Source organism: Lissotriton vulgaris, chromosome 4_1 (assembly GCF_964263255.1).
Source record: "Lissotriton vulgaris chromosome 4_1, aLisVul1.2, whole genome shotgun sequence".
NCBI classification, from domain to species: Eukaryota; Metazoa; Chordata; class Amphibia; order Caudata; family Salamandridae; genus Lissotriton; species Lissotriton vulgaris.
In genome coordinates this window covers 210,358,066-210,372,709 of record NC_141691.1, presented here as the reverse complement: position 1 = coordinate 210,372,709, position 14,644 = coordinate 210,358,066, and positions in this window count along the sequence as shown.

Below are 14,644 nucleotides of genomic sequence, written 5' to 3'. Positions count from 1 at the left end.
AAATCTGCATTAGGTGTAGCCCAGATTACTGGGCCAATAGACCAATTCATTTCACGAACTAATGAGGTCATTGAGCAGAGTATCTCCCTCCTGGAGCGCAGAGTATCCTTGGACCTCGTAAATGCAAAATGCTCTTCGATGGGCCTTTTAGCTACCGCGGCCTCTCCTATTCAGCAAGCTCCTACCACTTCTATTTTGACACCATCTGTCACGCTGCAGTTATCCACACAGTGCCATGCTCAGTGGATTTGTCCGCAACCCAATCTGAGTCTGAGTCCTTTTCGTCAATAGACCTAGAAACCACCCCAGACTTAGAGCTATGTCAAACACTGGGAACATTGGAAACAACCTTAGATAAGCAGCTCCGCAGAGCTAGGGAAGGAGCCATTCCTAAACGGGGAAATAGTAAGTCACGCGGTAATATAGCAGTGCCTGATACCCCTTTGGAGTCCGGGGGGGGTCTGTTCACACAGCTCACACAATTCAGTATAAACACATCAAATGCCAACAATTCCGTAGTACCTACTATTACTGTAGAGAATCTTGATAACTCCCAAAAAAGATCCCAGCCGGGGGGCCCGTGCAGAGTTTGTAATCTTACCCCCCAAATACTAACTACCATCAAAGAGCTCTTCATTCAATACCTAAAACCTTTAGAAACTAGTTTGAGGCATCTTGAAACTCAGATAGCAACTTTATCACGTACTCCCTCTATCGTGCCTAGCTTACACCTACCCAAACAAGGGAAGGGGAAACCTACCCATTCAATAAAAGCTCCCCAATCGGTCCAATCTGGTGCGGTAACTAAACAGCCTGTAGCGGCCACTCCACCTCTTACGAAATCTAAGCATACTGCCCCACTAGTCCAACAGCAGTTAAATCCAGCGATAGGTGTGCCAACGACTACATTACCCACTGCCCCGTCCCAGCTCCCCCAGGATCTGCAAAAAACGCAAACGCAAACACAAACCAAGCCACTAACAAAAAACCGACACCCTCACCTCTTAAAAAGATGGAAACAAAATCCTCGGTGACAGCTAAAAAGGGAGTACGACTAAGGCGTCCAGTGCATCTCCCACCTGAGGCATCCCCCTATACGGTTATACTTACAGGAGTACCTGAACTAACTGAGGGTACTGACGAATCTGCCTGGTCACTTAAAAACAAGGTCCTGCAGTGGCTAAGCTTAAATAGACCATTAGAGCCTTGTCACTCTGGTAGGATCTCTACAGTTCGTAGAGTAACCTGGATAGGGGACGAACGCAAATCAATCCAGGGCGACTGCATCATAGTAAATTGTGACGATCCAACTACTGTCGACTTTATTTGCTCTTGGCCAACACTGGGAAAAAAGGGCGGAATCGACGCCCAACATCTTTCCTTTTTTTTGAATACACACCAATACTTTCCTACCTTAAACTGGCAACATCCATGGGAAGGGCAATGGAATCAGGTGGGCTACAGCTATAGTAATAAAAATAGGAGTAGAGACTGGCAGACTCAGTTCTGGCATCCCGGCAGGTCCCACTTTTCAATGGAGGGTTGGCAGGGTTTTCCAACCAGAAATAGATATGATTGTTTGGAAATGGTAGACTGACCGTTAGCGACCATAACGAGTATGACCCAGGTCCCAAAAACCACGGACGCCTCTTTAAGTCCCGGTTTACAATTACATCACCCTAAACCCCAAGTCCAATTAGAATTAATTTCATCCCCTATTAATAGCATTAAGACGGGTCCCACCACAGAATTCCCCCGTCCCATCTTAGATGTAATGACGATTAGTCCCCTCGAGACCTCCACGGGAGCAAACGATATAAACCCACATCAGACTAGAGATCTGGTCATTATTAAAGAAACCACCGTGATTCCACCAGTGTGTTCACCTCTGCGATCTTCTGATCGTCAGATACTATCTCACCTAAATGACCATTTTTCACCCTGTAGACCTGAGCTTTTCAATTTTATACTGGAACGTTGCAGGTCTGCATGCTAAGCTGTCATTGCAACCGTGGCTTGATACAGTGAGGGAACATCAGATAGTTTGTCTCCAGGAAACGTGGTCAATTATTCCAAACCATCTAACGGGCTATAAAACCTTTCATATCCCAGCAATCCAGGGAGCTATGGGTAGACCAAAGGGAGGTCTGGTGGTCTATGTCGCTAATACTTTGCCTACTATATCCATACGCAAGCTAAAAGAACTTCTGAGTCACCAAATCCTGCAAGTAAATCTTACCAAAAACAGTACCTATATCTTGATTAATTATTATAATAACTCAGATACAATGGACTGTATAAAAACGCTAACTGAAATTACCACTTTTTTAGAATCTTTGCAAAATGAATTCCAGACATCCCCAGCACATATAATCTGGGGTGGTGATTTTAACCTCCCGCTATGCACCAACTATAAAAATGGAAACTGTGCCCTGCAGGACGAACATGGAAGTTCTCTGTCCCATTTTGCCCACTCCATTTGTGGCAACAAATTAAATGAGTCTCTCTTTTCCCTAGAACTTGATTTTGCAAACGATCTAGTAGAACCTCAAATAGATTTTTCACCAATGTTCCATGGTAGAGGGTTCTCAACCACCATTGACTATATTTTGACCTCCCAGATCCTAAAAGGACAAGTGACCAATTTCTCCACTGGGACTGATGTTAGCAGCGACCATTTCCCTATTAGTGTAAGAGTCATGCCAAAAAAGGTTAAATTGCACTCTATCACTTCCAGTCATCTAAGACAAAATTCCTTAACTATGAACACATTGAATGGTTATACAGTCAAATGGGCCAAGGTGGACCCAGTTGTAATGACGGAGAGAGTTCTTGTAAAAACTAAACCTTGGGTACTTGACTGTCTATCAACCGACTCCTCCCCCCAAACAATCGTGGGAAGCTTCCAGAATATCCTGAAGGTAATTGGAAAGGAGCTTTCTGGTAAGCATAGGAACAATAACTCTACCTCTGAGAGGTGGTTTAATCCAGACTGTCGCAAGGCCCTTTCGAACCTAAAGGAAGCCCTTCATAGACCAACGCGGGATACCTTGGAAATTTCAAATCTAAGGAAATATTATAATACAGCTGGACTGGAACGCAGAAGAGAAATCAAGAAAAATCTTTGGGCACAATTGCATGACAGCTGCCAAAGTAAAGATAGTGCCCTCTTCTGGCAAGTTATCAGATCCCCCTTTTTGGCCGATACATCAAAGGGACAGTACCTAGACGTTGCAGTTACGGCAGCTGAATGGGTCTCTCATTTTTCCAACATTTTTGGGAATCCCCAGACGGACCCATCAGGAGAAAATCATAGCGGAGGCCATAAGTCGGGGAAGAACAGCTACCTGATTAACATCCATTTTAATCACGCAGAAGTTGCCAAAGCACTCAAGGCGTCGAAACCCGGAAAAGCTCCCGGGCCAGACGGTGTTCCACTGGACTTTTTTCTCCACAACCTTGAACTTTGGTCACCACTACTTACCCAGGTCCTGGCAGCAGGAATATCAGTAGGGCTGTTAGACTCTTGGTCAACGTCAATCCTGCTCCCCATCTTCAAAAAAGGTGACCGTAACGACCCGGCCTGCTACAGGCCTATTTCCCTTCTGGACTCCATGGGTAAAGTTGCAGGTCGGGTGGTTTTGGACCGATTACAATCTTGGGCCCAAGAAAATAACATCATGACCGACCTGCAATACGGTTTCCAGAAAGGTCTTGGGACTGTGGAGCAGGCCTTGAATCTTGCCCTTTTGATTGGAAAGTATGTGGGAGCAAAAGGAGGTAACATCTTTCTCGTGTACGTTGATCTCAGTGCAGCATTTGACTGCGTCCAGCATCCTAAACTTTAGTCTATTCTTAGTGATCTTGGGATGGACCCAGCCCTTATAGTTTTTCTCCGTGAACTCTACTCTGACGCCACGGCGTGTGTCAGATTTGGAGTCAACGGAGAGCTATCTCCTTCTTTTTCCATAGGAAAAAGGGTAAGACAGGGATGCGTACTGGCTCCCTTCCTGTTCAACCTTTACACCAATGGACTAGAGCAAGCCATGCTGGAAGGGAGCCAGGATTTACCCCAGATAAACCATCGCCCTATACCAACACTGCTATATGCAGATGACTCGGTCATTATAGCTCGAACACTGAATCAACTTCAAAAACAACTTAACAAATATTGCTCCTTTATGGGTTATCTTGTTCTTAAAATTAATATAAAAAAGACATTCACCATGCACATTGGTCCTAAGATCAAGAATTCCAAACCAATCCTGGTGGATAAAACAAGACTGGAAAAAACTTCTGCCTATCCATACTTGGGCATCCTGGTGGATGATTCCTTAGGTTGGCGACAGGCCACGGCCAGCAGAAAACTTCTCTTCCAGCGAGCAACATCGGCCCTGGTTTCTTTTTCGAGAAAGTTAGGCAAACCCGCACCCCCCGAACTTCTGAAAATTTATTACGCAAAATGCCATAGTGTGGCCACCTATGGAGCGAGCGTTTGGAGTTATGGACCAATAGACTCTATTCAAATAATAGAGAATGGGTTTGTCAAATATCTGCTGGCTCTTCCACAAAGTGCTCCGAACTATGCTCCACATAATGAGCTTGGTATGGAATATATCACTGACGCCATACGTTTCCAACCAATTCTTTTATGGCAACGCATATGGACTAAACCAGAGTGTCATCTAACACGTTCCTTGATTACGGACTGCATGGCTTTAACCAACTGGCGTAGGATTCCCTGGTTAGTCTATGTCCGGAACTTTTTCAACGATCTTGGCCGCAGCTCTTTCTTTGATGACCCACCTAGTGTAGAGGACATCTCAAGAAAAGAGCTAAAGAAGATGTGTATGGACCACTTGAGAGAACTGCGCAATCTAATGGAGATTGCAAAGCCTTCGAACTCTCAGATTTGTGCAATTCAAACTGTTAAAGGCATCCAACCTTATCTGAAGTATTATTTGTCCAACCATGAGAAATATCTTTTGACAAGATTTCGTTTCAACACCTTTTTCCGTCTAGTTTCCTTTCCAAAAGTCCAAAATTGGTTGCGTATTCTTATGAACTGTCCATGTGATGGAGTATCCACTCAATCAACAATTCATATTATTTTCTTTTGTCAATATTATAAAACACCACGAAAATCTTGGATTCTCCCACTTCTTCATTCTTTTGGCTACAGGTCATGTTATCCTGCATTTCTTTCTCTACAGCTTTTGGACTCGGTATATGTTGCAAAGTGCATAGCCACCTTTTTAAAAGCTAGCATTAAAATACGCCAAGCCTACGACTGATAAGAAATTTCCACCTTAAAGCTTGTGCAATCCTTTTTATATAATTTAATTTAACTTTTTCTTTTTTAAGTTTTATAGTTTCAAATTTTGTTGCAAGTTTGTCTATTTATTATAAATTGTATTCTTCTTTTAAAAGTTTTTCCTTCAGCAAATATTGTTTTGTTTAACTCATTGTTTTAAACTGTGTACTTTTTATGGTTGCAAACAAGTGGTAACCGAATAAAAGATTATGAACTGAACAACTAAAGAGTTTGACAAACCAGTATTGTTAGTCCCTTTTGCTTATCCATAATGTTGCACTTTTTGCCATGACTGCTAAAAACTGGCATAGTTGTATTCACTGTCTAACGTGCAACATTTTTCTCATAGGCAGATGAGAAGATTGCCTTCTACGAACCAGAGATTTGCAGAGCTTTCGAAAGATGCATGTGTAACCAGTATACGTTCAACGGTGAGGGGTCTCCCACAATTCACACATTTCTCTATCATGCATTAGATGTACAAAATGTATAGTATTTATTTAATCTTCTTCATTTTGCATGGTGGAGCAGGATGTTTTTCATGGAAATACTTACAAATTACAACAATACAAAGCTTGTTATTAAAAAAATTAAGTTTTTGAACTGGCACATAGACTCTGTGGTATATTTTGAGTGTCTGGGGTGTTGTGGACTGAAACGAGTGAGTGAGCGAAAGGGTGTTCTTCTGTTTTGGGTTGTGTAATAAAATCATTGGGTATATGTCTAACTATCTTCGTGTGGGGGTCGGTAGTGGGACAAATGACTATGACTGAGACACTTAGGTAGGTAGACGGTCATTGGATTGTGGGTTCTTCTGACTGAGTTTTGTGACTAGGGTGTAAGGTGTAAGTAAGGTCCAACTTCCCTATCACCAACATCAACATCCTATTTTCTTGTGTATAGTTCTGTATGTGCATGTGCAGAGAATAATAACCACAACAGTAGTAGTAGTTTACTAACCGAACAAAAATTAGTAGGCAAATATCTGGTTGCGCATTTTGTTGGTGGGAATTGAAAAAGACTAGAGATTACAGAGGACAACGCAAAAGACAGGATTGGACCCAGTGGCTACATCTATTCTATCACAGCTTTATTCAAAAGAATACCTTAACTAAAGAATGATCAACAGGGCAAGCTTAGCTACACACAGTATAATAGTAGTAGCACAGAGAGTCATAGGGCAGAGGCACTTTGAAGGAACTGAAAGTCAGGGATGGCATTGGATACCCAACATTTGGAAAACAAATTGAAGACCAAAGAAGGTTTTGATAACATTGAATTAGGAAGGAGGCTTAGTAGGTTGGAAAAAATAAGGTGCGTTAAAAAGTTAGGGAAATATAATTGTTAATAACATAAGCACTGTAGGACTTACTGGGGCCAGCAGCAGGATCCTTGGTAGAGGAGCGCTCCTCTCATGGTTGTCCCGCCAACTCGGACCCCGTCTTCTTGCCCCTGGGTGGTGCTGATCATGTAAGAAATAATAAAGAAAGAGAAACATTAAGTGCTGTGAAACAAAGACATCATTCAAAAATCCTCTCAAACATTTTAGGAAACAACAATTCCAATAAAATTGACTTCGAAGTATAAATGACAACTGGCTTGCAGGATTCACAGACCGTCTACTTATAGAACACTAATCAAATGTTCCATAAACATTCTGATTGCAGAATATACTAACGAAGCAAGTAGCACCTGACCTACACCACCTATTCCAGAATCCAGACGGGCCAATTATTCAGTAAGTCGGCATTTCCATTTTATTTTTGCCCGCAAACATGCATAGATGAGATGGAGGACACATGTATAAATTTGTGAATACACGGAATTGTTGGTTGCTTGCGTCATATGAACTGCTACTGACTGACGTGACCATGCTATTGCTGCTAAGCCTACCACTCAGTGAACAAACTTCGAACCGGTTCTATGGAGGGGTGAGATGAATAAGAACTAACTAAGCATTCAGTGACAGAGGAGGCGTCATGCAGACCGTTAAAAAAATATGAACTAATACTATCCATCCACCACTATTTGGTCTACGGCAACACCCTCTACGCCGGAACCACCGCCAAACTCCAGAAGAGACTCCAGCGGATCCAGAACGCCTCAGCACGACTCATCCTGGACATCCCCCGTCGCAACCACATCTCCAGACACCTGAGAGATCTACATTGGCTCCCGGTCAACAAGAGAATCACCTTCCGTCTCCTCACCCACGCACACAAAGCCCTACACAGCCAAGGCCCAGGATACCTCAACAGCCGCCTCAACTTCTACGCTCCCAAACGCCAGCTTCTATCGACCAGCCACGCCCTCGCCGCCGTCCCCCGCATCCGTAGAGCCACCACAGGGGGACGGTCCTTCTCCTACCTCGCCGCCAAGACATGGAACTCCCTCCCCACCCACCTCCGCCTGACCCAGGACCACCTCGCCTTCAGAAAGCAACTCAAGACCTGGTTGTTCGAGCAGTAGCAGATCCCCCCCCCCCCAGCGCCTTGAGACCCTCTGGGTAAGTAGTGCGCTATATAAATGCAATGATTGATTGATTGATTGATTGATTTCACTAAAGGACAATGTAAGGACTAGACTCTAGCAATAGCATTAACTAACTTCAGTTCTCTAAAAACTCTAACATCAATAATCACCAGCCCAAACTAGCGCACAGTTACAAACCAGTAAGAGAAGTGGCGAGCAGCACCTCTGTCATACAATAACAGAAGATTTTGAGACGGAATTGATCTCCACTGTAACTAAGCGCACCAGTAATCGTGTTACTTATTCATCCAAGAATTATACACAATACTTATACTACTATATTATATATTAAATTATTAATATTACTAGCTACTCACCAAGCCCCATGACCTCGAAACCTAGTAGCTCCAACAGGTCCTGCTCCCTGTCCAGAATGTCTGCCCACCGGTTGGCCAGCTGCTGGTGGGTGCGCCGGATATCCGAGCGACGGTAGACTGCCCGGCGCACCTCTGCCCACCGGCGGTGACGCTCCTCTGGAAGGTAACCGGAGCCTGGCCTGCTGCCAAGGTCAAGGGGAGGTGGTGCTGGATGGAAAAAACAAGGGCGGCCACCTCCCCGAAAAGATTCCGGGTCTGCACCCCTGCAGGTCGCATTCTGCCACAAGGCAGCCGGTTCTTGGGCGCAGGCGCCTTGCCCTTCGAGCCGGTTCTGCTGCTCCCCTTTGCCATGGTTCTGGGGTGGAGGTGGAAAAGAAAAGTTAGAACAAAAGGAAAAAAAAGTTTGGGGGAAGAAGTAGGGGCTTAAATAAAGAAGTAAAATAAAACAGTAGAAAAGTTATAAAAAGGTGGAAAAGTAGAAAAAAAATGCAAAATATAAACTTAGGGACAGAGAGAGATAGATGATAAGTAAAAAAAAGTAAGAACAACTGTGAAAATAGGTAAAGATTGCAAAGATAAAAGGTGGATATAAAACTAGGCCCAGAACCATAGCATAGAGTGTGAAAAACAAGATGGCCGTGCCCATCGCGACCACGTGGGTAAGTTCGCGCGCGATTTCACGCGAACACGCACTTTGTCAGCGTGAACAAGTAGTTGTGTTCCCGAACAAGACGTGCACCACGCGAACACGTTATATGTGACCCGGAAGAGGAAATAGAGGACGCGAGCGGGCGGGACAATTGAACAAACAAGACGGCCGCGCCCATAGCCCACAACATGGGTAAGGTCGCACGCTACAATCCCCCGAACACACAGACAGCGCCCCGAACACGCACAACGCGCTCCTGAGCAAGAAAAACGGCTCGTGAACGGGTCCAGCAAGCTACTACGCACGCTCGCGAAGCTATGCGAAGCTCAAGTAGTGCAAGAACGACTATGCCCAAGGGTTAATATACTATTATAAGACTGTAGGAAAGTAGTATCTGCTTTTATGGTTATCCCCACTTTTTGCCTAGTGCTATGCTGTTTCTGACTGGTCTGACTGGGATCCTGCTAATCAGGACCCCAGTCTCTCTGCTGTCTCCCCTAAATTCTTATGGTAAGTACTTAGGTACATCCCAGGTTGGATACTGTGCTAACCTTATCAGTCCCTTGTATATGGTAGTAAGTCACCCGGGGCATAGGTGACCACAAAGGTCTCCCATAGGCTGAATCATGTATTATGACACCAATTGAAGACCATTCAAACTGTCACTACAGGACTGCCATTGTGGCATGTGTAAGCTGGTACTAACACTACTTACAACATATATAGGTTCCCTAAATCTAGGGTCCCTGGACTTAAAACGTGTAAGCCACCAGTACAGCAGGCCTTTCCAATCCTGAAGGCAGGGTGCTAGGTTCTAAGACTGTGGGTGCCTTTGCATGAGCAGGACACCCCTTCTGGGTCCATTCTCCCTGGTTATATGTGAGACAGCCATATAACCTATAGTGGGGCACCGCGTCATTACATGATCATCTTGAAACAGGCTGTAATGATCCTTATCATATCAAACATGTCGGAATCATACCCCCACACTGTAAACAGTGTCTGAGGTATGATTCCAAGCGTTGTAAAGGCCCTCAGTTAGGACCTCAGTGCTCCCGGTACTAGTCTTCTAAACACCGACAGCACAACATGGCTGCTGCTGACCAGAGACATTTATCTGCCCTCCTACTGCTGAGCCAAGCTCGGGCAGGGGAAGGCAGAATAATAGGTATTCTGTCACAGAGGTGACAGAGGTAACTACCACCCAGACAGGTTTTAGTGCATTGGGGCCGAGTGGGAGCGCTTGCCAGCGCCACTCAGTCTGCTTGAAGGGCACATTTGGTGCCCTCCTTGCATATTCCAGTTCCAGCCATTGGAACCCACTCTGGTGTGAAACTGGACAAAGGACATGGGAGTATCCTCCCCACTGTCAAACCCCATCCCTGGGAGAGAACCCTGAATCATCCCAACTCTTTCCTTAGGGTACTTAAAGGCTTACCTGAGGGTGGGACCCTAGATTATTCATGGTATAAGATATAATTCGGATACCACTTCAACTTCGACCGTCTGGGCATTCTGGACTTCACTGGTCTTCGCTCTGGGCATAAAGGCTGCCACTGGGAAGACTCCTGCTGATCCGGATCTCTTCACCCTGCTCGTCTGCTGCAACATCCATGCCTGTGCTCCATGCAGAAAACTTCCTTGAAGTGAAGGAGTCACTTCCCTGCATCTGCAGGTACCGCAACTAAGCTGACCCATCTGCTGATCCTGAGCTCCCATGGACTCCGAAAGGCAACAGGTGATGGTTGTTCACATTTCTTGAGACCTGCCCTGTCCTCTCAACAAGTTTGAGGCCAGTATCCCTCGTCGGAGATGCAGGAATCCACCCCTGTGGACTGCGTCGACTTGCTATGGCAAAGGCTTGTTGGGTTCCTTTCATCAAGATCTTCTGGCTCCACGTAGCCCCAAGCTCAAGCATTTCCTGCAGCACCCGATATCAGTGGGCACTCATCTTCCATGCTCCATAGTCACCCCTGAGTGGCCCAGACTCTGTCCCTTCTGCTTGCAGGTACTCTCCACCTTGAATCCACCTTTGGGTTCACCGAACACTTTCACCTTCTCCATCTTCCTGAAGACGTCACTTTACACCTATGCACCCGGCTTCCCTGGTGCAGGTAACCTGGTTCGAAGGGTATCCACGGGTGGGGTAGCTCTCCAAACTCTTGTCTTCCACAGGGTTTCTTCGGGGTCCACTGGGAAGGGTCTTCTTTCCTTCTGGACTAAGCCTGAAGGCTGCTCTCTGCAGTAACCACTTAGAGAGCTTTCTACGATTGTCTAAGACCACTAAAATTACCATATGGGTTGTCTGGATCAGCGCAAGGTGTCCACATAAGTGAACATCATATACTGAGCCAACCTCTCACAAATATGCTTATTGTTGGCTTGTGTCAGAAACTCAGTAACTAAGTCAAGATGGGGGTAATCTCACCAACATAATAAATACAAGCTGGTTAGGTGAAAACATATTTCTGACAGAATCTTTGCTTAACCCATGGTACCTATGGCATAAGCAGTGGGTAATCCCCAGGGAAGTGTACACTTAGTTCAAGCACTAGGAACATTTTTAAATAAAGAACACAACACAAATAAATTCCAAACCAATTTAGAAAAATAGAGGAAAATATAATGAGACAACAAGTTTTTTTAAACAGATTTGGAGGAATCAGAGATAAGTAAAGCAGCAGTCATTGTTTTCAGTTGATGGGTACTAACGCACAATTTCAGGCTGATCACTATTGAGCAGAGTTTGGATATAGCAAGCAGATCATCCTGCCTTACATTGTAAAAAGGAAATCAAGATCTTCCAGTTGGGCAAAATCTAAGGCTCTTGCCTACGTTGGTCCCTCAAATTCAGATATGTTGTCTTCGAGACCCTACTCATGCAGTTGGTTTTGGCACTATAATCTTGTAGTGGGATAAACCAGGATTTAGTAACTGCTGATGTTGCTTCATGGATAGATTTGTCACTCTGCCCAGATCCAAGTCCTTACCTTTTGAATTAGTCACATTTTTGATGACAAAATGTTCCTGCTGGGCCACACTGGAAGCTGTTGCCAGGCAGGGCCATCAAGGCCAGATACTTTAGGCCTTTCTGAACCCATTTTTAGCATTGCAAAAGGTTCTAAGCATGATGAACCTGTTTATTTCACTGGCCTTGAGTACCACCTCCATGGGGAAGACTCGGCACCCTGTCTCAGTCCTCTAGATGTGGCAAACATGTAGTACCTTCCTTCAATTGCTGGGAAAGGTCTTTCAGGTCAGTCCTGTAGCCCTAGCTCCTGTGGGGCTTTTTAAAGTCAAGAGCCATCTTTTTTAAGCAAGAAAACACTATGCCAGGGCAGAATTTTAATTCTGCGGGCATAGCATTTGAAGAGTCCGCGTTACTCTTGTAATGCAGAGTTTCTGTCAAATTCTGCCAATCACTGCATATCAGAATTAGTTCTACTTTGAGCAATGCAATGACATCTGAAGCAATGTGAGGCTGCAGAATGTGAGCTGGCAAAGGAAGCAAGATTTGGCATCCCCTAGTACAATTTCCGGTGACAAGGTGGACTTCTAGTGAGATTTTATAAATGTGGGTGGTCATGAGTGGTACCTGTCAGACGGCTTCTACCCAAGTAGATTTGCTATGGTATTCTGACAAAAGTTGTTAACTCTCCTAGCCAAGGATACGTATTGAAGCTCTGAAAGGGGTGAGTACCAAGACTGGTCCAGGAAATGTGCCCTGCATTTCAAAGTACATTTGAATGAAATCACTATTGCATGTAAGTTACAAACAATCTGATGTCATCATTTAATCATATATAACAAAAAAGATGTCAGAAATAAACTTTGAAGCATTTATTTTTCTAACATCTTCCCAGTTGGAGTTACGAAAAAAAAATTCTAATCCCAAATCCCATCTTTATATGCTCAGGGCAAAGTTTAGCAAAGCCTACATAGTGAAATAGCTTTTTAGCTTTATTTCACTGGGAATGCACACTCACCCCGATGTGTATTGTGCCTGTTAGATCTGGGGGTCTCTAGTTGGCAATGGTATTCACCTTTGTCCAAATAGGGGCCCTTACTTCTAAGTCAGGATAAGGGGGTTACACTCCTTAATAACCCCTGCTCACCCCCTTGGTACCTTGGCAGGAGCAGACAGGCTTATCTCAGAGGCAGTGTGTTAAGCATTTGTGAATATACACAGTAATACAGTGAAAACACTGCAGATGGACACAACACAGGTTTTATAAAAAAAAAGTATTCTTTATATAGACTTAAACACAAGACCACAAACGACAAAAATCCACAATACTACACTTAAGATTACTTAAAAGATGATTAAAGTCTCTGAGTTCATGTTGATGGTAAATGCGACAAAGTTCTCAACAAAGTTCCTGGATGCGTAACGCAAAGTGAACAAAAGACTCGCAAAAGGGGAGATGCGTTGGTTCCGTGACCCGGGGGAATGGTTGCGTCCTTCCCCAATGCTTGTGCAGAGTAGGGGACTCATCATGAGCCTTACCGGTGCGGAGGTGATGCGTAGATTCTCGGCTTGCGGGCCCTTTGTGGTGCGCAAGATGGCGCCTTGATGCGATGCAATGATCCGGTTGCGATGCGAAAAGATGGTGCCCTTGATGCGGCGATTTGATGACGCCCTGGCAGCCTTGCAACGACTCTGTACTTTGGAGCCGCAACAGGCCCTGCAACACGCTTCTCCGGTGATGCGATGGCGACTCTCTTGATGACATCACGCTTCTCCGGTGATGCGACATTAGGCAACTTTGATGAACACACGCTTTCAGGGAGATACAGCGAAGGCTCGCTTCTCCGGCGTTGCGATGATTTCAGCTGCGGCGGCGACATACTTCTTCTCAATGCATCCCGCTTCCAGCTCCCAGCGGCATGCAAGTGACTGGACTCAGAATTCCCAGCAAGGAAATTCAGGAGGTAGCTGGAGGTGAAGTCTTTTGTTCCTGAGACTTCAGCAGGAGGCAAGCACAGTTCAAGCCCTTGGAGAATATTCTTTAGATGAAAGTCCTTACTAAGTACCTTCTCCTTTCCCTTGGCAATGAAGCAACCACTGCAGGCCAACCCAGCAAACAGCACACTGGCAGAGGGGCAGTACAACTCCTGCAGCTGCCTTGGTTCTTCTCCTTGGCAGAAAGGTTTCTTGTTCCAGAAGTGATCTAATTTCTTGGGATCAGGGTCCCAATATGTATACCCCAAAATCCTTTGTTCTCTGAAAGCATAGAGGCCTCTGCCTAGTTCAAACCAGTTCCTGAGCACTTTGTTTACATGACTCTCTTCTTCCTTTCACTGTGCAGGGCAGAGACATCAGTCACCCCACAGGAGGTAGAGCCAGCACAGGGGAGGGAAGATGCAGCTCTGGAGTCTGTTGACATGATTCCTCCTCTCCTTTCACAGTGCAGGGCAGAGACATCAGACAAGCCACAGGAGGCGGAGCCAGCATTGTAGAGGGAAGGCCCCGCCCTATTCAGGTCCCAGGTGCAACTCCTCCTTCCCATCTAGATGCAGATCTCTCTATTCACCACCGGGCTGCCCCTTCCTGTCTCCTGGAATCCCACAGCCCTGTCTCTCACAAACCCAGACAAGGAATACACAACCCAGCAGAGGCAGGCTGAAATGGTTAGGCAAGCAAATACCTACTTTCTAAAAGTGGTATTTGCAAACACAGAATATTAAAATAAACTTTACTAAAAGATGCACTTTATTATTCTGAGTTCAGGCATACTAAATTCGAATTTCCACCATGTTCCCTGAGTCAGTTAGGGTTAAAAGAATGTAATAATTCAACTGCCCAGTCTGGCCTATGGGAACAGCTAGCCT